The 25,027-nt window shown below is 36.5% G+C and overlaps 1 long non-coding RNA gene across 1 annotated transcript in view; it reads left to right on the top strand.

The window, feature by feature from the left end:
* The first annotated feature begins 66 nt into the window (after positions 1-66).
* LOC306809435 overlaps positions 67-25,027 on the top strand; it is a 116,484-nt gene continuing 91,523 nt past the window's right edge. Inside the window, exons 1-2 of the long non-coding RNA XR_013776227.1 lie at positions 67-154; positions 17,356-17,422. This is a non-coding gene — a long non-coding RNA (uncharacterized lncRNA). The remainder of the gene's footprint in view (positions 155-17,355; positions 17,423-25,027) is intronic.

The raw sequence follows: 25,027 nt of genomic DNA, 5'->3' as shown, positions 1-25,027 counted from the left end.
CGTTTCCCGCCCCGCGCTGGTGCCGGGGCGCGCGGACAGGGGCGTCCCTCAGGGAAACGCCCGTCCCCTCATGGATACCCACACAGCTCCTGCTGCGGCAGATGGGCCTCCGCTTCCTGCTGTGCAGAGCGTGTGTGCTGAGTGGTAATACGAGGTAGCCGGTCTTCTCCAATTATTTTTGTGTTTATTTTGACCCGTGGGAACGGCCTGACGTTCTGTCGGGGGAGGTTTGGGTTAGATACTAGGAGAAGGTTTTTCATCCATAGAGCGGGCACTGAACCGGCTCCCCAGGGCAGTGGTCATGGCCCCACGGCTGACAGAGCTCCAGGACCATTTGGACACCACTCAGGTACAGGGCGAGATTGTTGGTGTCCTGTGCAGGGCCAGGAGTTGGAGTCCTTCCTACTCACAGAATATTCTGTGATTCCGTTATTTTTTATCCGGTAGTTGCGTTTTTTAAGCACCAAACCCAAACTCTCCTGAGCACTCCTCACCAGGCATCGGCACCTCGCTGTTTGCCTGGTGCCCGGCCCGGTCCGGTCCCCACAGGGGTGAATGCACTCCTCCACCGGCTTTCACAAACAGCTGGAAATGCAGGGCACTCCTTACACTTCCCCGGCAATTCAGCCGAGTATCATGGAATCACAGAAGGGTTTGGGACGGAAAGGACCCTCATATCTCCTAGTTCCACGCCCTGCCGTGGCAGGGACGCCTCCTTGTAGCCCAGACTGCTCAGAGCCCCTGAGGTGGCCCCGGTTTAGCTGGGTCAAAATTCCCCTCTGGAAAAGGGAGGAGGAGGCTGCCAGCTTTGTCTGCAGCGCTGCTGGGCAGAGGGGCAGCGCCCCACTCGCTCCTTCCATCCCGGGAACCTGTGCAAAATGTTTCCATCGCTTCTATTCACGCTGAGTGCCGATTCCGGCTCTCTCTGTCGATATTGTCTTCCTTGGGTACAATGCCGTTATCACGCTGTTCAGTCAACGGTCGAATATATTCAAATAAACTCTCAGTTCTTTGTTTCACACTGTCACCTGTGGGCAGCTGCCCACAGGGGGTTCCTTTGGCTTTCAGTGTTTTCTAATGAGTGAAAATAAAGTGTACAGTACCTTGTCCTTTACTGCACACGTATTTCATGCACAGTTAATGAAGAGGCAATTTGCAAAGCATTATTTGTAAATTTTCCACACAGTCAGAATTCTGCTATGGAACATTTTGCATTTGAAACTTACTTTAGATCATAAAATTGTCAGAAAATCAGTATTTTTTTGTGACATGTCCTTCTTGTCTGTACATATTCATTAGCCAGTAGAGGGCTGTCATTTCTTACCTTAGGAGACCAGAATTTAATAATATTACAATTCATTTTTGTGCAATTTTTCTTTGCAAAACACTGAATTAATATTGAAAAAAATCCTAAACACACAAGAAATAACTTGAATAGGATCAGGGTAAATGAAGTTTGTCTAAGAATTAGCTAAGGATTAGCTATTTTTAAAGTTGAGAATAATAGGCTAGGAGAATGTTATATATGGGAGTGCATGAACACATTTCTATATCCAACAATCAAGGTTTGTTTTTAATTTTAAACATATTAAAACTTATGTTGTATATATGTATGTAATAAACATTTGAAGTAATTTTGGGAGTTTTATTCCATATAGAATAGTAAGTGCACACAAATTATAAGTTACTTTCAAACTAATAGTTGACATGAGATGATTATTACAGCCCATTATCAACTTCACAAGAAAGATATTTACTTGTGTATTTTACAAATGCATTAACAGATCTGTTTATTTAATTATATTAGCACTAAATGAAAGTCAGGTTAATTACCTTGTAGTAGAATAGATCATATCCCTGGAGAGGGGATTAGTATTTGGCTCACTCCTTGTTATTTGGATCAGCAATGTTAATATTAGCCTATATGATACGTTTTTGAAAATGAATTTATTTTTAAATTTTAATTTTTACATGTTATTGTTCATTACTGCGAGTGAAGAAAATGCAAAAATCATGACTAAGTCATTAATCTGTGCATTTGGGTAATGAGAGCAGTCTTGTCTGAAGACAGTTCTTTTGTGTCATATTCATAAACTTTTATTACTGTTCATGTAAAGAGCTGAAGAGAACCCCTTGTGAGAAGAAAAACAATATTTAAATAATTTATGTAAAATTTTTGTGTTTAAGTAAAATTCTGTATTTTCAGATGTAAAAACATGGTGAGACTGCCAGCTCTGTGGATTTTTTTATTGTCTTTGTTTTGGTTTGTTGTTTGGATTTAGAAATATTGGTATTTGTCTTTATGTTTAAATATACATTGGAAATTGAAAAAATTATGTTCTATAATCTGGAAATTTATTATAACCTGTGTTTTAGCCACATTTATTATGTAGTTTTGAGGGGGGCATTTTCTATGATTTGTAATTGGCGGAAATAGATTCTTCTTCAGCAGTCTACATACAGAACATTCTTTATAAGTAAAAAAATATTACCCCTATAAAAGAAAACATAATTATTCTTTTTCAATGAGGCTAATGTAAAAATTCAATATGACATGTTTTTGCTGGGTAAAAAATGATCTGCAATAAAAGAGCTGATTTGGGCTGTGGTCTGATGGATAGAGAACATTAGTAAGGAAAGGTGAGTTCTCATCCTGCACTGGCTCTGCCAGACCAGGAGTCCCTGGAATTACCAGCTCCACCTTTTGTTTCCCCTTAGGTGTAATTGCCACACAAGTCACAGCGAGTGTCTTCAGTATCATTTGTCTTAAGTAACTCTGAATTAGACTGAAGCAGCTGTTAAGGATTTCCACAGGGTGTTCTTTCTCCACAATTACAAAGCTAGGTTTAAAACTTGAAAGATACATACATATAGTTTGTACTTGAATATCCTGAACAACCTTAATTTTGACTTTTCCCCTCTCTATTTCTGCGTCTTATTTAAACAATATATGTGGTGACTGTGTATAATATCTAACAATAATTTCTAGATGAAGAAGTCATGAAATACGAGGTTTCTTTATTGTAGCAATATATAGAAATAACAGATAGATTAAATGTTTAATACATTACTTATGTTCAAGTCTCTCACATATTTCTGAGGGCCATGGGCATATTCACTTAATAATATTTAGCTGTTCATTTAATAGAAGCAATTTTACAAATAACCTGCTTTGTTATTAACAAAAGCAGAAGCACTTGATGGTGCAGTGGGGAACGTTTGCCCCATTGTGACCAGTGTAGAGTTGTTGTCTGGTAGTGGCAATACAAATCTCCTTTTTCAATTTTAGTTGAAGATTTTCTGTTTTCTGACCCTAAATGAAAAACAAGTATTGATGACAATATAATGTTCTGAGTGCTATTAGAAGTGTCATTTTTCCTGCCATTTTTTATACTTTAGTTTGGTAATTCACTCTCCCAGTGGTTGGTTTTAGAGAAGCCAAATTAATGTCCTTGCTATATTGCTATTACATTGCTTTATGTCTTATAAGCAAAAGGGATTTTTATTTAACTAATTTTTAGAATCAAACATTATTTTGGCTTGTGAACAAGTGTTTGAGTGTTTGTGTGTAGCTGTTTGTGTAACTTTCGGTATATCTTGGTCACTATTTATTTTGAAAGCCCACAGTGTGGTTTGGTGGTTGGATAAATCCACCTTTATGCCTGACAATAGCTGTCATGAAAAGAATGAATTGTCTGTAAGGTTCACATCCTGCTTGTTCACATCTATGTAAAAATGTTGGTGGTTTAGTGCTAAAACAAATGGCATTAGGTGAGAATAGTTTGCCTTCATTATCAGAATAATGCTAGCACGAATTTGCTTCACTTGACAAAATGGGGTTGTTTGTTCCTGTCTAATTGATTGTAGCATAGAAAATTGATGTTTCCTAGGTTTGTTTGTTTGTTTGTTGTTTGGTTTGGTTTGGTTTGGTTAGGTTTTTTTTTTTTTTTTTTTTTTTGTGGAAAGTTGGTTGGTTTCTATGGTTTAGGAGACCCTAATTAAAAAAAAAAAGGTGAAAGGCAAGGTTCAGATGATAATAAACCCAAACCCTAATTACACAAATACCATTTATAGGCAGCTGTGTGGAATTTTCAAACAAACTAACTTTTTAAAAAGCAGAAGTTGCTTTTTATAAACAACTACAATAATGACTTATTACTGTAAGCCTTTGATAAATGAAACTGTTTATGGAATTTTACTTTCTGAGGTTGTAATAGGATGGGATGTACCTGAAGAAAGGGAGTGTTTAGTGTTTGAAGTGCAGTGCTCTTCTGCAGTAATATTTGAGCTGGTATTCTTCTGGGAATTATGTATTTAGAGAGAATCAAGGCTGGCACAGCAGTGATGACTTTTGTTCATAATTTGGAGTAGTAGATGTATGCATATTGCATTGTCTAATTTAATTCAGCAAATAAATTTGAGAACTGGTGAATGATGAAACTCAGAAAGAGTTGTTGGGGTTGATTAGGAAGAGTAGGGAGATGACCTCTGATGCAGTTAGGCTGCTGCAAGGAAAGGAGATGAAATGTTGAAAATATTCTGAACTATCCATTAACACATTCATGTAGTACAAATACGGTCAAATAAATTGAGGATATTTCATGTACATAAATGAAAGCAAGGCATACAATATTGTAAAATAATTGGATTTTTTTAGTCTAAGATTAGTAGCTTCTTATTTTACCCACCTTGATTTAGATGGGTAGACCATTAAAGCTAATCATTGCTATCACTGATTATCTCTGAATCCATGACCCCATTACCCTCTTTGACCCTATTATCAGTCTCTTTGGAACTTGAATAAAAAGGCACTACTTGAATGGAGATACAGGTTTTCAGGTTTCCCAAAATTTCTAGCAACAAAATCAGGATTACTTCTGGGCTAAAGAAATTGTATCCTTGTATTTCGTAACAACTGTAGTGATGCTGCCAGCCCTAAGGGGTACTTAAGCTGCAGTTTGGGATATCAATCCCAAAGTGTTCATCCACAGAGATGTTGTGGCAAAAGGAACCTGGAAAATGGGAGGACATGAAAGCTTCTCCTACAAAGTGGTTTAATTTTCCCTTGAATCTTGAACTTTGAAGTCTTAGGCAGTATTACACTTTGTTTTGCTGTCAGTTTATTATGATTTGCCTCTGATGCTCTGAAGCAAAAGACTATTACTAGATATGGTTTCCATAGCGATTACAACTATCTGAATATGCTCAAACTGCTTTCTCATTGTTTCCATTTTCCCAAGGATTTTTATTTACCAGATGAATTGTGCAAAGTAACTTCATTAGAGAGCTGCAAGGGGGATTTGTTGAGTGCTTTTAGGAAAGGGACCAGCTATCTTAGCCATGGTATTTGTCAAAAACATAGTGAATAATTTGGCAATTAAAAAACTACCTTTATTATCTCCCCAGATTTGTAGCCTAACGGAATATGTAAGAGTGCCCCAGCCATTTTACTTCACAGGGCATTGGCTTTATGGAGCTAAGTCAGGGTTTGAGCTGTGAATGGTTGAGTTGTGTGCACATGCTTAATTTTCCTGGCTCTTCTTCAGAGTGGAGTCAAATGGAGCGAGTGTTGTCATAGCTTGTAAAATCCTTTTTGTTTGTGCACTACCAAAAGAGGATCAGATGCTCTTTGTGGTTTCTGAAGTCTACTGTGATAAAAAACCCCAAAATACTGACAAGTAGAATAGGTCCAGTTCTGTGCTGGCTTTTGCCCTTTTTGATCATGATTCCTTGGCAGGATTTCCAAGTTATGACAAAATTTTTCATTATGCCTACTGTCTGAATTATATTCTGGTGATACAGCACCAATTAATTGTTCCATACAGGGACTTTTACAAATCAAAGAAGAGCACTTCTTTCAGAAGTTTAATTCAGCACTGGGAATTGCCCAGCAGATCACTGGGAAGCTATGAAAACAAAACCAGAAGAACATGTATCATACATTGGAACTATTAGAGTTCTTCAGCAGAAATAAATGTCTGTCTTGACTCTTCTTATACTTTGTCAAATTTGATCAGAGGATGGGTTGTTCTATTAATTGCTATTTCCTGGCAGATCTTTTACTATGTAATCTCTTAGTCCCTTTAGTTCCAATATTTAGTCTCTCTTCCCTTGCCCACCCTCTATTGACACACGGTTTGTGGTTTCTCCTAACCAAGGTTGGGCTCTAACTTCCTTCTAGACAATTACACCTTGTATCTGATTATTTGCAGTTTGTTTTGTGTCAAGTTCTTTTGTACTCATACAGCCAAAACCCAGTGAGCTACGCAGATTTGTTATGAGATAAAGTGTCTGACTCTAGAATGGCACAGATGGAATGGTGCTACCTTCACTGTGGATGTGCTACTAAAATTTAAAAGGAACAGCATGAAAAACTTCATATGTGTAAGAGAAGATTCTCATTGAAATGTCTGTCTTTGGAATCCAAAAATGATCACTGAATACATAAGGTGTTTGTTAAGGAATTCACTCAAGCTGTTCAGCTCTTTTTCAAATTTTACTGTGACGGAGAAATCAAATTTTCTTTGGATTTTTTTAGAAATATTTTTCTTATGATAAATAGAACTGTGTAGAGTTTCTGCTAAAGTTTGTCGGTGCTTTTCAAAGTAACCACTTACTTTGTACAAGCACTTCAGCCAAGAATTTAGATTTGAATTCTGGACTCAGTCACGAGATGTGGAAATGTACCGCTGTGGATCCTAAGGAATCAAAGATAATTGCAGCAATTTACTGCTGAGCTGTGTGGTGCAAAAAATCAAAAGATATAGACTGACAAAATCTCCAGTCAAGCATATTCATTTTAATAAATGAATGGTACAATTTCAGTACCATTAATAACTCATTATGGGTATTATTTCTTTTGCTATGCCTCCTTTGATACATTCTTGGTGTACCAGATCTGCCTTCTGTTCTTCCTTTGTGCTGTTATCAACCACTGTCTCCCCTCTGGTATTTTTCACAGACCTCAATCCTTTCCACCCTGTATAAAACCCATTTTACTTCTGAGAACAATGCCAGGGAGGGCTCCTCTCAGGATATGATGCCCAAGGGGTAGGGGACAGAGGCCAGTCCTTCTCCACGGCTGACAAAGTAAGAGGTGGTGGGACTGACACCCCTTACAGATATATACAATTCAAAAATATCTTCAGGGAACTATTTTTTTTTTTCTGGATTTCACTGTACCTCCTTTTAAAGCTTTTTTGGCTGCAGTATGTTACAGTGTGCCCTTCCTGTACTGTCAGAACATGTGCTTAATGCTGCTTCTTGCCTTCCTAGAGAGCCTCCAGTAGTGTCACTTATGGACAGAGAGCTGAAGATAGAAAAAAATCTCTGTCCTGAGTCTCTTTACATCCTTTTTTTCAAGCAGTGTTGGTGCTCAAACCTCATTCTGTCTTTGCAGACCTATCCTATTTATTTCAATTATTTTTGTTCCTCTCATGAGCAGAAAATTCCTCAAAAGGGTTAGTTACAAAACTGACATAGACGTGCTCACCCATTTATTTATTAATAAATAAATTTATTTATTAATCCTTGTACACTGTTGTTAAGTAAATTAATTTGAAATAATCAACTCATTCTTTAGTATATGGAGCTTTAATTTTATACCTTTTTTTTCATTTGAATGAAACGCTTAATACTTTTGGATAAAATGGTGTAGACATCATCATTGTCACAGGAAAGCAGTGAGGAAGGAGAACATATATATATATATATATATAATATATATGAAAAATAGATGTTGCTAAAATTCGAAGAGAAGGTTGATACTTTGAATGTGGTTATATTTATTGGGCAGTTCTTCTGATTTTGAAATATTTTGAAGAGTGTTAGAAAATATGTCTTGATCTAACTTTTTAGCTTTTGAAGCTTTATTACATGACCCATTTGCAAATATTCATAATCCTGTAAAAGAGATACATAATGAGGTTCTTAAAAACCCTTGAACATTGATTAAAGTACTTTAGAATCCAAAGAATCATACTTCTATTCATGCATAATAAAACAAGGGCTTTTACATTAAAACTGGCTACCTGCAGAATCTTATAGGCTTTTTACTTTTTATTTCCCTCTGCTCTAAGGCTGGTATTTGACTTCTCCTGCAGCCAAATCTCCCACTTAGATTGCCAGGGAAATTTGGATTAGACTTTCAATGCCTTATTAAAAATGCACACAGATTAGAAAAGGAACAGATAAATAGATGAGTGGAAAACAAGCAGATTCAGGTGTTTGTATTGTCCTTTGTCCTTTTTTTAACTAAAGTAACCTACCTCATAGATAGCATTTAATCATACATTTTTTCAATATAAAATAGGAAATAGTAAATTATTTCTAGTGCCATATTTTGATAATGATTGAATTTTAATGGTATGCATGAAAGTAATGAAAATACATAGGTTAAAGCTGATTAAATGTGTGTAATTATTTGGTTTCTAAGCAACATAGGCAGCACAGCATATCGCTATAAAGTATTAATTGTAACAGTTGCAATAGTCAGCAACCCTTTTGTTGTTTGGTTTGTCTTGTAATAATACTTTAATACTTCCTCAATATTTATCCTAATTAACATAATTTTTAATCTTCTGCTTTTGGGGAATGAAATAATTGTAGCCTTATTGGACAAATTACTTGGTCTTTCTAGTAGTTGTCTCTTGGCACCTTCTTGAAAAGCCTAAGAGAACTTTGGATGTAAACTGCAGAGTGTAGTCTTTTTATGAGGGAGGAATATGGTTTCAATATCTACATAGCTAATCTTGGTAGTAACTGAAGGTTACAAAGTCATACAGAGGGTCTTTAGATACAGATGCAAAGTAATTTGATAGTGTAAGTCCAATATCTCTTGAATAGATGTCCATATCACAGAAAAACCTGTCCTGATTGGCATTAATTGCCAACCTCCTTGGCAGATTCTGAAATATGGTCCAAAGAGTGATGCCACAAGGATGAGCTCTTGCACCCACCCATGTTCAGAGGCAGCTGTTTCTTGCCAGGATTGACAGCTGTTAGTGGGGTGAGGTGTGAACCTTGGAATGTCTTTTGCTTTGGCCTTTTTTCTTCATACTTTCTGTGGATTTTGGATTTCTGGAAGAAACAAGGATCACTTCAAGACTTAATAAAATGAAATCAAGTCAATACCGTTCCTGAAATTTCATACAAGAAAAAAGGTTAGCAGAAGAGGTGAGGTATTTTTCTTGTCAGTCATATCTGGAAAGTTGCTATTTTGACTTCTGTCAGGAGGGAAGAATGCCATAATGTTTCTCAGTATGGAAGATGAATTCAGGGGAATGAAGTGGTGGTGAATCATCTCAATAGGGCAATGGAGTATCCTTTATAGGGAGACAATCAAGATGCTATTCTATATTTTCCCCCCTTAGGCCCCAGAATGCTAGTTAAAAATATATATTTTTGATTATTTTTAGGATATTTTTCTCTACTTAATTTTTTCTTTTGCCTATATGCAGTAATTCACACAGCCTCAGACTGTTGTAGTCCAAACCACTATTTTAATAAGCATAATACAGATTTGGATAGAAGTTTCTATGAGCAATTCCTTACTTTTCTCTTAGGACTTCTGGATCTCATACTGAAAATTAATTTAAAACTAATTAAAAAGATGAAAATGCTTAGGATCATTTATACTTTTAATTAAATTAGAAGAGACTTGAGGGAAGGTTTGTGGTCATTTTTGACCACTAACGCATTTTAGTTGAAAATTAATGAGAAAGAAGTTCCCAGAGTCATCGGTGAGTAGTCCCATGAGTCACATTATTGCTGCTTTTTCTAAAAATTTCAGTGAATGTGGGCTGTGATAACCTAATGAAGAAATTTTACATTTGACTGCAGCTTATAATAACTATCTTCTTCAAACACCAAGGATTGTTGGAAACATCCAAATACGTTGTAAGTGTTACAATGAGTTCAATACTAAAGCCCTTTTATCTTGGTGGATTTCAGTTTGTGGACCTGTGTTGTACATGTGGTTTAATATGCTATCCCAAAGTGTAGTCAAAAATAGAAACATTCAGTTTTTTTTGGTGGCGTGGCACAGAGGTTTATGTGGAGTGTGTGTTTTTGGTGCTGGCTTTTGATGTCCAAGCCATTCTAAAGCTCGCAAAAGGACAAAGATTCTGTAACAAGGAAATAAGGACTAATCCCACAGTTGTCTCCAGAATTCAGGAAGACATTTTTTGTAGTGCTGTGTAAAGTTACCTAGCTCATCTGACACCTGAAAGTAGTTCTGACTTGATTTATTTTAATTGCATTAGATTATGAAAACATTACAGATCCAAGTTCTGTATTATATGAATGAGACAAACTCTGCTGCTCTGCATTTTTATGTCATCCAAACTGTATTGAAAATGCTTCCTGTTAAGAAGAACCACTAGGCTGAAAATCAAATATATTTAGTATTTATGCACGATGTGTTCACTGAGGATATTTCTGCAGGGTGTTCAAACTCTCACAGAATAAAGAAGGACGATAGAAAGAAAATGAAATAGCTGATTCTGCACCACTTGGTACAAATGTGAACTGTAATATGGAGGGAGTTTGGAAGAATGCTATGGGTAAATAAAATAACACAGGGGAATAAATAAAAACACTGGGCAAATCGTTCCTGCTCTTGGTGAAGTTGTGTAAAGCACATATGAAATATCTGTGATAAGTAAAACTTATATGTTAAAACATCTAAGGCTAAATCATTGCCAAAGGCAGAAGTTGAACTGAGCTGACTTTTCACAGAGAATCTCATCTTCCACAAGATGGAGCTGTGTGATTTCTGCTTTTGGAAGTAATTCAGTCTATTAGTAAATGATTCTTTGATTCTGTACAAAGACAGGAGAATCACAGTGATCTTTCATTGCTTTCTTTCTCAGATTCTAAGGAACTGCTGCAATTTAATTCTAGATGGTCGTGTGGGTGCTAAAAATATTTAATTTAACATGAAGGCCTCTGAATCTAGAAGAAAAGCTGTATTAAAAAGAAAAGAAGAAATATAAAACCATTACCATTGTCTGTGAAGATCACAGCAATTTGCCTACTGTGTGAAGGCCTGTCAGCTTTTCTTTATTTACTCACTTTGATGATGACTGCAATGCAGATTTCTTTGGAATGGTTTCTTATCATGTATGCTCTGCAACATCTGAATGAGGGAGGGATATAACTGCCTAAATGATAATTCGAACAAGTATTTTGAGTAACACTGATGGACCTCCAGTTCTGGAGTGTTTATTAGGTCTGAGCAGATGCAAGTGAAGTACTTCATCAGCAGAATGCAATCCTGTCTTTGGAAGCAATGACTGGAAAAGATCAAGGATTCATAGTAGTAGAAAAATAACAGAACACGAGGTCCTGATGTGATGCCTTTGCATACAAAGGTAATGCAATCCTTTTCCTGAACAAGCAGGGGAACTAAACAGCAGTAAGGACTGAAGAGAGCTTGTTTTTCCTTGTTGTGTGGCATTGGTGAGGCTGGCTGAGGAGACAGGAACGAAACACAGCATAACCTTCAGAGCCAGGGGCTGCCATCATCACAACTGGGCAGAGATGAGGAGCCAGCATCACTGGGAATCTCTCAGTTAGAGAGAGCCAAGGAACATCCAGACAAAGGCCTGGAAAGGTACAAGAGTTCTTTCAATGTATCAAGCATTCTAGAACATTCAGGTTACTCAGGTGTTATCACAAGATGTGTCACCAACAGCCCCAGTGCCAAGTGGGCAATTCCCAGCAGGGCTCCTGTGGACCCAGCCAAAAGAGGCTGTGATTGCCTGTGGCCCCCTGGAGCAAGCACAGGCAGCCCGAGGTACTCCTTGAACTTGCCTTGGAGAATACAAACAGCAACTTGTGTGCAGCATTGTTAACTTGCAGTGAGCACCACAGTGATGGTTTCCAACCTGTTCCTGGGCTTTATAATTCTGTTTTGGATTATAGTGGCTCATGATTGTAAACACTTTGGAAACTTTAATAAATTTGTCTGATTACAGTGTATATGCTGGAACTTGGTTTCAAATGAGGTTATGTCCAATCAAATTACAGCTCCCTTCTTCATTCACTTTTTGTTGCTAAAACCTACAAAATATCCTGCCAGCCACTCCTCTGTTTCCAGCCTGTGGCTGGCAGAGAAACGGGACACCTGTAATTGCTTCCAGATTCCATGCAAGAGGGTTGTGTGGTTGATACCTACACAATCATCAACTGGTGGATATGTCAAGCATAATAGATAATTGCTGAGCTTACACAGCAATATTTTACTCACTGGAAAGATTCATGTCAGTCTTTATCTCCTACTCAACTGTCAGTTTTCATGGAAACTTGTTGGAACTTCAAATCTTTTAGACCGGGTCCTCTTGTCAAATTTGATCAAAATTAGCCAATTCATTCAAAAGTTATGAGGGGGGGATGAGAACCGACAGGCTGGCAGTGCATCTGTGTAATTTATTTCCTTGTAAAACCAGCATGGAAAGCAAAATTTTGTAAGTTTCAAAATAAGCAGTTGGAATTCAGTAACCTGCATTTAACTGGACTTACAGAAATTCACATGAATAAGTTGATGTGCACAACTTAGTGTTTGAGTCACAATGTTGAGAGTCCTCACCATTTTGGGTTTGTGCATATGGATGTGCATAAACTAATATATAAACCACATTCACTCCTGGAGTATCTGAGGATAAAAACTGGATTATCTAGCAGATTTTCAGGGTTTTTTTCCTAACTCAAGCCAATTTTGAAAAAAAAAAATGAAACCCATCCCTTGTTCCAGCAGGGTTGATTTTTTACCTTTTTTTTTTTAACCTGTAGCAAATATTTTACCAAAAGAGAAAAGCTGGAGGAAATAGCTGATAGCAGATGACACCTATGTTTTCATATAATCTGAAGATCTAATGTGCTCTCTGTTACAGTGAACAGACCTATCTAATTTTGAATATAGGACTAAAGGAAAATGTTATTTGTCTGAACATTACATGAACAAGGAAAATCATATAGTTACTAAGTTTGCAGTCAGTGGATAAAAACTTTTTTACAGAGTTAGGTATTGAACAACTTAGTAGAATTGTCTCTTCTTTAATTAAACATTTCTGACTGCAGGTAAAGTGAGTGATTTATTTTTTAAAGAATATGAAATTGTTTAAGAAGTAATAAAACATATGTACCAAATCCATGCATTTTAATTTTATATTAAATAAAGTCAGCCTTAGAGGTAATTTGGTTTACCTACTGTACTTTTTAATGTTTGTCTTAAGCCTTTTGAGGTATAGCAGACTTTAGTTTGTAACAACAACTTACATTTGAAGAAGTCATAAGAAGCAATCCTGATTTTGATTCATAGGATTTCACAGTCATAGAAAACCTGATTTTGGCTGGGCATAGTCGTCCATCTAGATATAGATTTTAACTTTGGCAGTATCTGTTGAGAAAGATGATTATGTATGTTCTGTCATTAAATCATATGTATGAAAGGATGGAAGCACTTTAATTTGATTCTTCCCTTTTTATGAGGGTAGAAAAAATAGGAACCTGCTTGTTTCAGACCTACTTGAAAGACTTTCAAAAATGAATAATTCACATCAATAATGTGAGTTGAATTACATCCCATGAGGAAAAGCATGAAAAGAAAAAGGCAGGCATTACTAGTCAAGCTTTACTTTTGTGCCACCAATAAATAAGGCTTTAAATGAAACACAAAAGCAGTGAAGTGTGTGAAATTCATAATTTGAACAGGAGGCATGTAATAACAGGGAGAGCTTCTGAAGTAACTTAAGAGCCAAAAGAAGGTGCTTTATTTGCAGGTAAGTATAGTGCAACCCACACACTTCAATCAAGCCAACAGTAGGCTTTAGTAAGAGATAATAAATAGTGAAAGGTGGTTTTGTAAGGAGGATGGAAAGATGCTTGTACTTCCTGCTTGTATTTATACATGCAGTAAACACACCAAAATAGACCTGCTGTGCTGCCTTGCACTATGGCACCCAAACAAATCGTTATCCATGGGCTCACTTCAAGCTGAAACTTGCATTTTCCATAGGGCAATGTCAAAGTTCATGGGTAGGAAACATCAACTATGATAATCCACCTAAATAAAATATTAATGTATTTTATAAGGTGCCTTGCAGGTATCTCAGCAATTATAAGGCTGTATAATTAAAAGTACACAAAGGACTTAAAAGTGGCATATTGAAATGTAATGGTTTGTCTAAGTAGGATAAAGAGGGTTGCTCATTCGATTGTAAATGAAAGCTCATTTTGGGTCCTATACCTTTGAGATCTGATGATATGTTCTTATGTGGAGTAATATTTCAGTCTCCCTGGCCCATCTCAGCTTGTTCACATGTAGATTGTTCCTGAAATTCTGTAGAAATGAACAGAGGCAAAGAGCTCCTAGTCTGAATGCAACTAATTTGTAATATTTCTGTAATGGATCCAAGACAAGATAAAAGGCTTTCCTAATTAAGTTAAGGCAAGTCTGATATGTTGTGAATTCTTTTTTCTGCAGTCAGGCTCCACCTGCAATGAAACCATAACTGAGTAATGCCTGCTGTGCTCTTTGTAGGATCCCCAGGGATGTGTGTTTTCATCAGGGAAAACACCCTTCATGTGAAGAGAGGAATCTCTTTTACTCCAAAAGAAAGTAACATTAGAGTAAATGTTGTGGCCCAAAAAAAAGGGTCAGTGATATTTGTTAAGTATTCTTCCAGGATGCCCGAAGTCTGGTTATTTTATTCTTTTTTTTTTTTTTTTTTTTTTTTTTTTTTTTTTTTTTTTTTTTTTTTTTTTTTTGAGAAGCAATGTACTTGATTTATAACATCCTGCCCAGGGAGTATTGAGGTTGGATAACTATTCTTAACATTAGCTGTGATGAAAATGTCTGGGCTGGGGTAAGTACTAAAGGAAAAATGAAGCACTGAGAAAGAATAAAGTGACACATTTTTAATTGCTACATATATTCTAGAGCCCTGTAATTTTTCTGTTGTCCTTCAGTAGGAGGAATATTTTCTCAGGACTAATTATTTCTTATATTCTCAAAGAAATGGTGGAATTTGCAGCCTAATGGATGAAATAACTTCTTAGGATCTCTCCTCCCTATTTTTTATTTTACTTTTACCACTGTGAACTCCGAATGCTGTGGCCCTTTTCTGCTTTTGGAGGACAGCTCTGTCCTGCAACCTGTTCCTGTGGTTCTAGAATTCACTCTTCCACGCTTTATAGGAACTCTTTAGAATCCATGTAGTGTACAAAACCTGTCATCTTCCACAAAGCCCAGCTGTAAAATATACATTACTGTACAGTGGATACTTGATCAGCTTTGTAGTTGAGCCCCTGGTGTGCCCCAAAAGGGTCTGGAAATACAACAAAGCTGTAATAAAATGTGATAAAATGTGTCAGCTTGGAATGGAGTGTCCCGGCTGAGGACCAGGGCTCTGTCTCTGGGAATCAGCGTGGGGTTGTGTTAATATTGCAGGCTCATGAATGTTTTAGTTTGAGTAAATGCAAAAATCCTTCAAACTCTGTCCTTTCTAGATTTGGCTAGCAGAAGAATCTGCTGCAGGGTTAGCTGGCTTTCTGCTATGATTCATAGATGTGCTTTCTCATCTCTGTATAAGAGAATTTTGCTACGCTCTCCTTTTTTTGAAATGAAATGCCTGTTTTTTAGAGCTGAGATATTTTGAAAAGTATAATTAAATGTCACCAAAAGAATATATGACTTTTTTTTTCAGGGGTGATCCCTGCTCAGCTGCACCTGTTTGCCTGTTCACTCAAGATGAATTAATTGGAATGAATTAATTTATCTTTTTTCTTTCTGTATTTTATCCTCCTCTTTTTAGAAAGGCAAAACTGAGCCCCAGAGATCCAGCTGAAAAATCTTGTCACATAGAGACAAAGGATGGCCATGAGATGTAGAACAGGAGGGATAATATGAGGAAAAAGGAGAATAAGAAATACTTTATTCAGATAACCTGTTTACCAAACAAGAGATAGAGGTCTAGAAAACAGAAGAAAAAAAAAAAAAAAAAGACATGTGCAGTCTGTCTCCTGCAGACCTTCTGCAGACATTTCAGCTGTGTATTTTGATAAAATCTTTTCTGACTTTTCAGGGGTGCCCTCAGTTTAGAACTATGGCATTGGCACAGGAAACACTTGACAAGAGATTTCTGACAAAACCCAATGATTTCAATCCAGAAATAGAAAATAGCACATACACAAAATTCTGGTGCTTCCAGGCATATTTTGATAAGAACTTATCAGCAATCAATATCTAAATTAATAAGTACTTAAAAATACTCCTGACAGACTCTTTGCAGGGTTAATTACAGTTAAAGAAGAAAGAATGACATACAGACTTCAGTATGTAGCACTCAGGTGTAAGAAGTGAAAATGAAGTTAATAGTAATATGGATCTCTGTGTGAAAGAATTTTATTGCTCTGAGTGTTCCATATGTTTTTTTTCTTTTCCTGACATTAGGGTGATGAGTTTATGTGGACAGTTATTTTGGAGATAGTGTGGCTCACATGTGTGAAGGAAGTAAAGGTCTCTGTAAAAATAATGGAAAACAAGGAAACTATTTAAAGACTGTCTAAAAAAGAGGTGCTTTTGCAGCTGAATGTATTTTTGTATGTTTTCAGCTGCTGTAAGGAAAAAGGTGCCATCCATATTTATGCTTCATTAAATAAGCATAAGGAGACCTGAAAAATAAAAAGTAAAACTGAAACTTTCTTCCTTTACAGCATGAAGGAACCTGTCAGTGAAAGATGCACTATTTTAATTGTGCCATCCGAAAATGAGGATCAGGAACAAAGCAGGTGAATAGATCCTGTTTCACAGATTCCAGAAGAAAGAAATATCAATAATTTTAAGTCAATAAAGATGAGATAATTTCCTACATGGTTCTAAATTCTGACATGGAGAATTAAAACCAGCTACTAGGTTGGTTGGGGTTTTTAAAGATTTTTTTTTTTTTTAGTGCAAGGTCTAGAAGCTCTGTTTTTATCTACTTTATAAATACTACTAGCAAAAATATTTGCAGCTAACCATATGCATGGACAATGCTTCTTATTACATCATATAACAAATAATATTTCAATTTTTTCTGATTCAATCACTCACATTTTGCTGTGGCTTTAAATTATTTAAATATAAAGAAAATTCATAAAGGACATGCACAAATTTTTCTATCTATTATCTATTTGTGCTAGAAAGAACATTTTCCTCATCCATTTATAGAAACTGCAATGATGGTCACTATTAATGTTTTTTCCTGGTAAGAAATTAGGGGGTGAGAAAGGAGAAAATCAGAAACATTCATGAATCCTAAAGCTAAATCTCTTTTGTGATATGTTCTAACTTCTGCAACCTTTATTTTACAGTGCAGGAGTCCTGCTGCAAGTGACCACAGGTGGACTGGAGATTGGAAAACTGGCCTCTGCAGTGGTGGTATGAGTGCTTGGGCAACAACAGCAGATTCTTGATGTGTAGGGAATGGGAAAGAATAGCATTCAGATTGATTTGGCTATTTGTGTCCTTTAATTATTGATAGTCCAGTCATCAAAGAATAATGTGAAAAACACTTTAACTAGCAGTTGTTAATGAAAAACTTTGAGCTCACTCAGACATTGCTTCTGTATTCAAATCTTGTTACCATTACACCAGGTCTCTTAAATTTGCTTCAGCTTCTTTGTCCTCAAATGTTCATCTGGCAGAGTTGGTTTAGCTCTTTTGTTTTAGCTGAGTGGATGTAAGTTTTCTACTTTCATGTCCAGGAAACTCTTGGTTTTGAAAGTCCATCTCCTAAATACATTGTCTGGTTTAAGTTCATCTCTTTACATGAGAATTATAACTTGGTCTCTGCAGATGGTTAGAACAGAAGCTGATGGAACAGGTAAACAAAGCAAACAGGATTTTCAATCCTTCTGAATTAGAATACAGTTGTGTACAAAACACAATACTGTAGAAGATGCACTCAAAATGTTTAGATCTAAACAGGGATTTGCAGAGATGAATGTGAATGCATTTGTACTTCAGCATTCACCTCAATGTGGTTTTGTTTGAAAATTCCTTTTGCCATCAGTATTCTCTTCTGGTAATGTTAGTATGGAAATAATTTGGAAATTCATAAAATGCTTATATTTGTAACGGGTTTGGGAAAAGTAATGCACAAACCACAAAAGGGACCCACCCCCAGCAATGACCTCCACACAAATAAATCTTGTGTTGTTGCAATGTGCTAATGTTTGGCTTATTAAATACGAGGGAAAGCCAGGAGAATAATATATTAGGAAAAGTGTTCTCAGTGATTTAATAAATAGGCTACTGTCAAATATGCAATTGTATAATTTTTACAATCTAGATAACATCTTCTGTTGTTTCAGGCTGGAACTTTACTGAAGGTAAGTAATATCAAGCATTCTTCCACTCATTTAAATAAAATGACTAAAACCATTTTGTCTCCTAAATGCCTCAAAGTTATTTACTTATTGAGTTGCATCATTATCTATGTAGGGAATATTATCATGGGCATGTGTGGAAAATGGCTCTGTAAGTAAATGACAGAAAGCATTCCTCAAAAATCATGGTACAGGGTGTTTACCTTTTCCTTTTACTTCTGTTTGGGCCTGTTCTTTCTGTTACATTTCCTAAGAGATGTCTCTCATGTAAACTGTCACCACCTTCATGTTATTGTGCTATTGGCAAAAAATTACCCATTGTTTTCTTTGCTGGTTCTTAGTGTGTGCATTCTAAGGCACGTCTGTGTGGGTGCTTGTATATTAGTTATTCCATTTCTTGTATAATTTACCTGAGAAATTTTACTTGCTGCAAACTGATCCATTATCCAAATGCTTTATAACTTCAGCTAGAATTTATATTCTGTATTTGTGCTTGACAGCTTATTTTAGGATAAGTTTTTTTTTAATAACCTTTCTATTAACTGACTTTTATTTAGGATGCTTTCAATGTATTTTGAATGTTGGAATGACGATACATGAATTGCACCAATGTGATGATGTACATAAATGAAGCAAAGGCTCCAAATAATACAGCTGTTGGAAGTACAGTTCTCAGGTGGACACTGATCAGACTGCTCCAGAGGACCTTCTTTTCTGATCATCACTTCTGATCACTTCTCTGATCATCCTGCTTCTTCGTGTTCCTTCAAAGCACCAAGTCTTTTTCTGCTACCGTATTCTGTCAAACCTTTTGTCAGTTCTGTTCCCTCTTCTTGTTTAGTGTCTGTGGTCTGCTTCTCCCTCAGCAGGAGGCTTGGAAGAACTTGAACTTTTCCAGTTTTAGCCAAACAACTGGCCTGAAAGGATCCTGTTAAATCAATCTGAGCTAACAATGGAAGCCCCTGCTTCATCTGATGTCAAGTTCTGACTCCTTACAGAAATGTTTTAGAGGTAAAATTCCCCACATAACCACAACCCTTTTTTTTTCATTTTCCTTCTGTTTTCTCAACCTCTATCTCTTGTTTGGTAAGCACTTTATCTGAATGAAGTATTTCTTATTTGTCTTTTCACTCATATTCTCCCTCCCGTTCTATACCTCATGAAACACCAGGAAACACCAGGTTCCTTGGTGTGTTTGGTACAGTGTGTAACACATCCATTTCCCAGACATGGGTGTCAACTTAATTTCAGAGTTTCTTTCAAATGAATTTTATGTGGTATTCCTATTTTTCTCAAAGAAAGATATCATCTCTTTCTAGAAATGAGGAAATCCTCCTGGGACTTACCCTCTCTCTGTGCTGTTTCCTCTGCAGAAATGATCACGAGAGACAAAATTTTGAGTTGATATAATGTCTGAATTGTAGATAGCCATAACAGTTTTTATTAAATACTGTATATTTAGATTTAAGTTGCTCAGATTAAGTTATTCTTTAAGTCATGATAATATGCTTTTAACTGAAAAAATAATGACATTAAAAAAAAAAAAAAGAAGGACAATAGGTACTTTTTGCTAATATGTACTACCAGTGTCATGTGATTGAATGTTATACAGCATCTTATGTATTAGGAGATTAGGATTCAGTAGTAAACTGGTCAAGAAATGGAGGGGTTCATTAACTCCTTAAATTTCTGTCTCCATGATAACATAATCTAAAAAAACGAAATCCTTGCACTGTCTGTTGTATTAAAGGGCAATAATTTTTGCCACGGTAAAGAAGGGTTATTTAAAAGAATAAGAAATGAATTTTATGCTACTTTTTTCTTTTCTAATTAGCAGTACCAGTTCCAGGAATATAGCTTGAAGCATTTTAAACAGAAGTGAAGATACTTTGGGATTCCTAATGTGGATTCCTGAATGTGACCTCTTTCCTCTCTTCCTTTGCCAATGCCCCATATCTTATTATATACTGAGCTATTCCAGGAAACTACAGCAGTTAAAAACATGCATGTGGTGCACCATATTGTGAGAAAAAAAAAAAATCATTTGCCAGGTTGTAGTAGGAGGAATGCATATTCAAGAGGACAGACTGTAACCAGCTCCTGCTCTTTACAACTTTCTTCTACTTTGCCTTTTATTGTAATACTCTTTTGTGTCTCTAGTTCCACAGAAAGCTCAGTTCTACCACTTGGTGTGATTGAAGTATATTTACCTTTCCACTGCTGTACTGCAGGTGCCCCAGGGTGTCCAGCTCTTGCCCTGGACAACTTCAAGTCATTTCCCTACTACCATGCAAGCTGATAGTGCTTATCTTGCAGAATGAACAGGTTTGCTTTTCCTCATGTGATGAAAAGGGTGTGCATATTTGTTACATAACCCTATAGTCACCTAGAAATACACTCCAGAATGGGCCACAGCACTGAGTCTGTGGAAAACAAACACTTGGGTCTGAGGAACCTCAGAAAAGATCATAAATCATGAAAAAAAAATTATGAAAGGTTCTGTGAGTTTTCCTGATTGGTTCTCCCAGGCAGGAGAATGGCAAATTTTGCACACAGTATAAATAGATCCTTATTGTATCTTCCTTTAATAACTTTGGAAGATCTGCATTTAGTCAGAATAACTTCTTCCTTTTGCTGGAAAAATGTGTGCAATTTAGTTTCTCACCCTTGAATAGTTGTGTGTTGTATTTCCCTCTGCTCTACAGTTCAGCTATTGTTTTAAAAAAGGTTCCAAAAAGGTTCCATTGTGTTAATGGGGCCTGCAGTGCCCTGCCCCTCTATCCCACCCTAGTCAATGAGGGATTCTTCCAGAGCTCTCCAGGTTTGCAGGGGATGTTCCCAGCCCTTGGAGCTCCTCTCTGCTTTCAGCAATCGCTGTGGTTGACCAAGAGGTGGGAGGAGGCAGTGGTGGCACTGGGAGTGCTCTGGGCTCTGGGTGTGGAGCTGTCTCTCAGCTGCTGGGGGTGATTCACCTTGGGCACAGGTAACCCTGCTCTGATCTGTGACACATCCTCTGAAGGCTCAGGCTCTGAAGTGTCAGGTCCCCAGATATATACTGCAAACAGATTTAATGTCTGCACAACAGGGGAGGATGGGATAGTAAATAGTGACAACAAGACCATGTCGATTTTTTTAAAGTTTCAAACATTTTAATGGCTTTTTTTAATGTTGATATACTTTTCACACCAAAATTCCAAACACTTACCAAACTGAATTACTAAGAATTTTGATTTCTGTTTGTTTCTTTACCACAGCTCTTATTCTAAAATCTTTCTATCTTTTCAGTTGGTTAAAATTGTCTATTTCTACCTATGAAAGAGGAATTGTTCATAATTTATTAACTAAATATAAATATATATATTATTAGGGTCCAGAATTTAGAACATTAACTCCAAAACTACAACCTAAAATTCAATGCACATGAAGAAATACTATAAATAAGAGGAGAGGGGTGGTGGGCTGGGAAAGCACTTATTCTATTTCCCCATGAGAGGGGAGAGGCTGGTGCTCTCTACCTGTATTTTCATTTGCAGCTACTCAATAACTGTGTGGTAAGCACTCCATGGAGGGTACTAGAAATGTTATTTAATTGCTCTGTAACAAACTGAGAGAACTCCAAACCAAGTGACACCTGATGTCTCCATTCATCTCTGTCATCTGGGAAGTTTCAGGTCTCCCTGAGCAGCAGGCACTCCCCATGGTTGCTTGCATAGTGTCTGCCATCAAACATGTCAGTGCCCCAGTCAGGATCAATTTTTATGATTCTACGCATTTCTCACTATAATATTTTTTAATCAGAAGCAGGATAAATTGCAAATTGATTATTTGCAATGAATTATATCACAGTCTGTATTAAACCTGCAGTTACATCCTCACGGGAAAGGGCATTACAAAAATTATCCAAAAACATTGCATCTTTTCCTCCCTCATCACCTTCCAATCTAGCAGAAGAGGCTAGAGGGTTGTTTTTTTTTTATTGGTTTCCTCTGTTTTTTCATCAGTTTTTCTTTCTCTTTACCTGTGATGTAATTTTCAGAATTGATTCCACTTTTCAGTTGTACATCTGGTGACTGCAGGATTTAATTGTTATATTTTTAATGATCATCACTTTCATTTCTTCTACAATACATAGAAAAAAAAACAAGGTGTGGACACTAAAAGAGTTTTTGTTATTTCCTGTTTTGTCACTCAGCAACAGTGAAGCAGAACATTGCAGAAGTGAAACATTAAATCAGAAAGCATGCTAAGAAACTGCCTTTTATTTCTTTTTCTTTTTTTCTTCTTTTTTTTTTTTTTGAGGTAGTGTCAAAAGTCTTTTTCAATATGACTTTTTAATCTTCTGCCACATGTTCTGAAGAGTTCTTTTTCTGTGGAGATTCAAAAGTGAAGGGGAGATACATCCCATGCCTGCAATGTGCTATCACAATGCCAGACTTTTCCAGTTTCCAGTTTCTTCATTCCTACTCTCTAAATACTTTCTTTGTAAAATAGTTTTAGATATTTTGTTAATCTGAAGATTTTTAACTGTTGTATGAATTTTTCTTTAAATTACCAGCAGGTTCTATTTCCTCTCATGATGGGTAAAAGTATTCCATTGTCTGCTGAACCAGCTGAAGCAGGATGGGAAATGCTCCAGTCCTGGGCATTTACAGTGTCGGTGTGGAGTTTGTGCTGCACTGCTGCTCCACTGGAGCAGTGCTGAGGATCCCCCACAGCCCTGAGAGGTACCAGGGTAACATCCCTTACACTGTGTAACACACTGCTCCCTGATTAGATCCATGTCTGGGAGGACCTAGACTTTATTTTGTTGATAGGGGATATTAGAAATTGCATGCTATATCTGCCAATATCTGCAAATCAATAGCAAGGTCATTTAGTTCACTTGTTCTCCAAATAAGCATAGGAAAGTTGTATTTTTTCTTGTCTCTTATTGATAGATGGAGAATTGTTTTACAGCTGGATTTTCATTTTCTCACTCCTGGAGACTGTGGCCTGTATTTGAGTAAAAATATAAAAACTAGGTGTTTACTTAGGGTACTGAAGACTTAGTGAATATCAGGGACCATTTTCTTATGATTGGTCACTAAGAAGCACTGATTATTTCTGGTCAGCTCTTTTAGAAGGTTCTAACTGATGTTTGTTGAAGTTTTCATTTCTCAAAATAACTAAGAAACTTAGTCTTGGAGAAAGCATTATGAAAATGTTAATTCTTCTTGTGTTTCTTCCTTATCTTGCTTCTTTCTTTTCAGAACTACTTGCTACACGAAATTCTCTTATTTCTAAATCTAATTTGGAATGTCTGTTTCTTGTTCCACGTTACTGGTATCCATCTGAGTCTGTCTCTGAACTCTGTCCCTCTTTTTTTCCCCCTTTTTTTCCATTTCCAGTCATTCCCCTTCATCTCACTCAGTAAAAGCTAACTGGAGGAAAAAACCTTTTCATCTTTGCAATCTGGTTACAAGAAATTTCTTTGAAAGCTGCTTTAAGGTCATCCTTTCTTAGTTTCATTGTTTGCCTGACAATTTTTTGGTTATTGATGACATTTGCTGCTGTTTCCATTTTGTACTGGTGACCTAAATCCTGAATTCATGTAGCTTGATCTTTCTTTGGTTTCATGTCCTCTAAATGTTATCATTTGATTGACTCTGTTTCTGTGTGTATGACACTTCCAAATCAAAGTGAGTTACAAAACTTATTGAAACACAAATATAGCAGTACAAATTGAAGTGCTGTTTTATCATTTGGGGCAGTGTTTCTCCTTTGCTGTTTTTGTTGCTAAAACCCTGATGGTTTTGGAGTCTTTTCAGTTGGTTATGAACAATGCTACTGAGCAATTATTGTCTCTAATTGAGTAGCAGCTAAATATGTTTATTTTCACCTGTCAGTCTTGCAACAGAACCAGTTTTGTAGGTGTATTTCTCTGAGTTTGAATTTCAACTAAATTAAAGACGTGACAATTATTTTCATAACACTTATGCTATATTTTAAAATATTGATTTATTGCACTTACACTTTATCTTGGTTTTGGGCTGGTAACTGCATAAAGGTGTTGTGGATGACTTTATTAAAAATATTTTCCTTTATATGGAAGCACCACTGTTTGATTGCTGTAATGTTTTCTGCTCTCATGAAGACAATATCCAATATCCTGGTGAGCCTTCAATAAATGCTTAAGCGAGGGCAGGCTTAATTGCAGCATAACAATTTACTAGAAAATATATTCATCACCTTACCTCTCCATCAACCATGAGAGTTTGTCCATCATTCTAAATTATATATTACATACATTTGCTTAAAAAAAAAACCAGAGTACTTTGGATATATTTTGATAGCTTAGCCCACTTGGGTTGCTGCAATAGGAATTTCTGATATTTTGATATATCTTAAAGAATATGGCAAAATCTGACTATTGCTTTGGGTAACTATTGTCAGTTGGAGTAGCTGATTTTTATTTTTTTAACATTCTTTTTACAACAACACTCTGTTAAATAATCTATTAACCACCTGATATCTATTAAGTTCATGAATATCAACTAAACTCTCTTGTATAGGGGGTCTTGGTGAATAAAATTATGCAGATTAATCAGTTTAAAATGAGGGGTGCCAATTCTGAATCTGGTTCTGCTGGCATACTTTCTGATTCTGACATGTCTGG

Source organism: Erithacus rubecula (assembly GCF_903797595.1).
Source record: "Erithacus rubecula genome assembly, chromosome: 17".
Lineage (NCBI taxonomy): Eukaryota > Metazoa > Chordata > Aves > Passeriformes > Muscicapidae > Erithacus > Erithacus rubecula.
The sequence above is the reverse complement of the archived record's forward strand: the minus strand, read 5'-3'. Positions and strand labels throughout refer to the sequence as shown.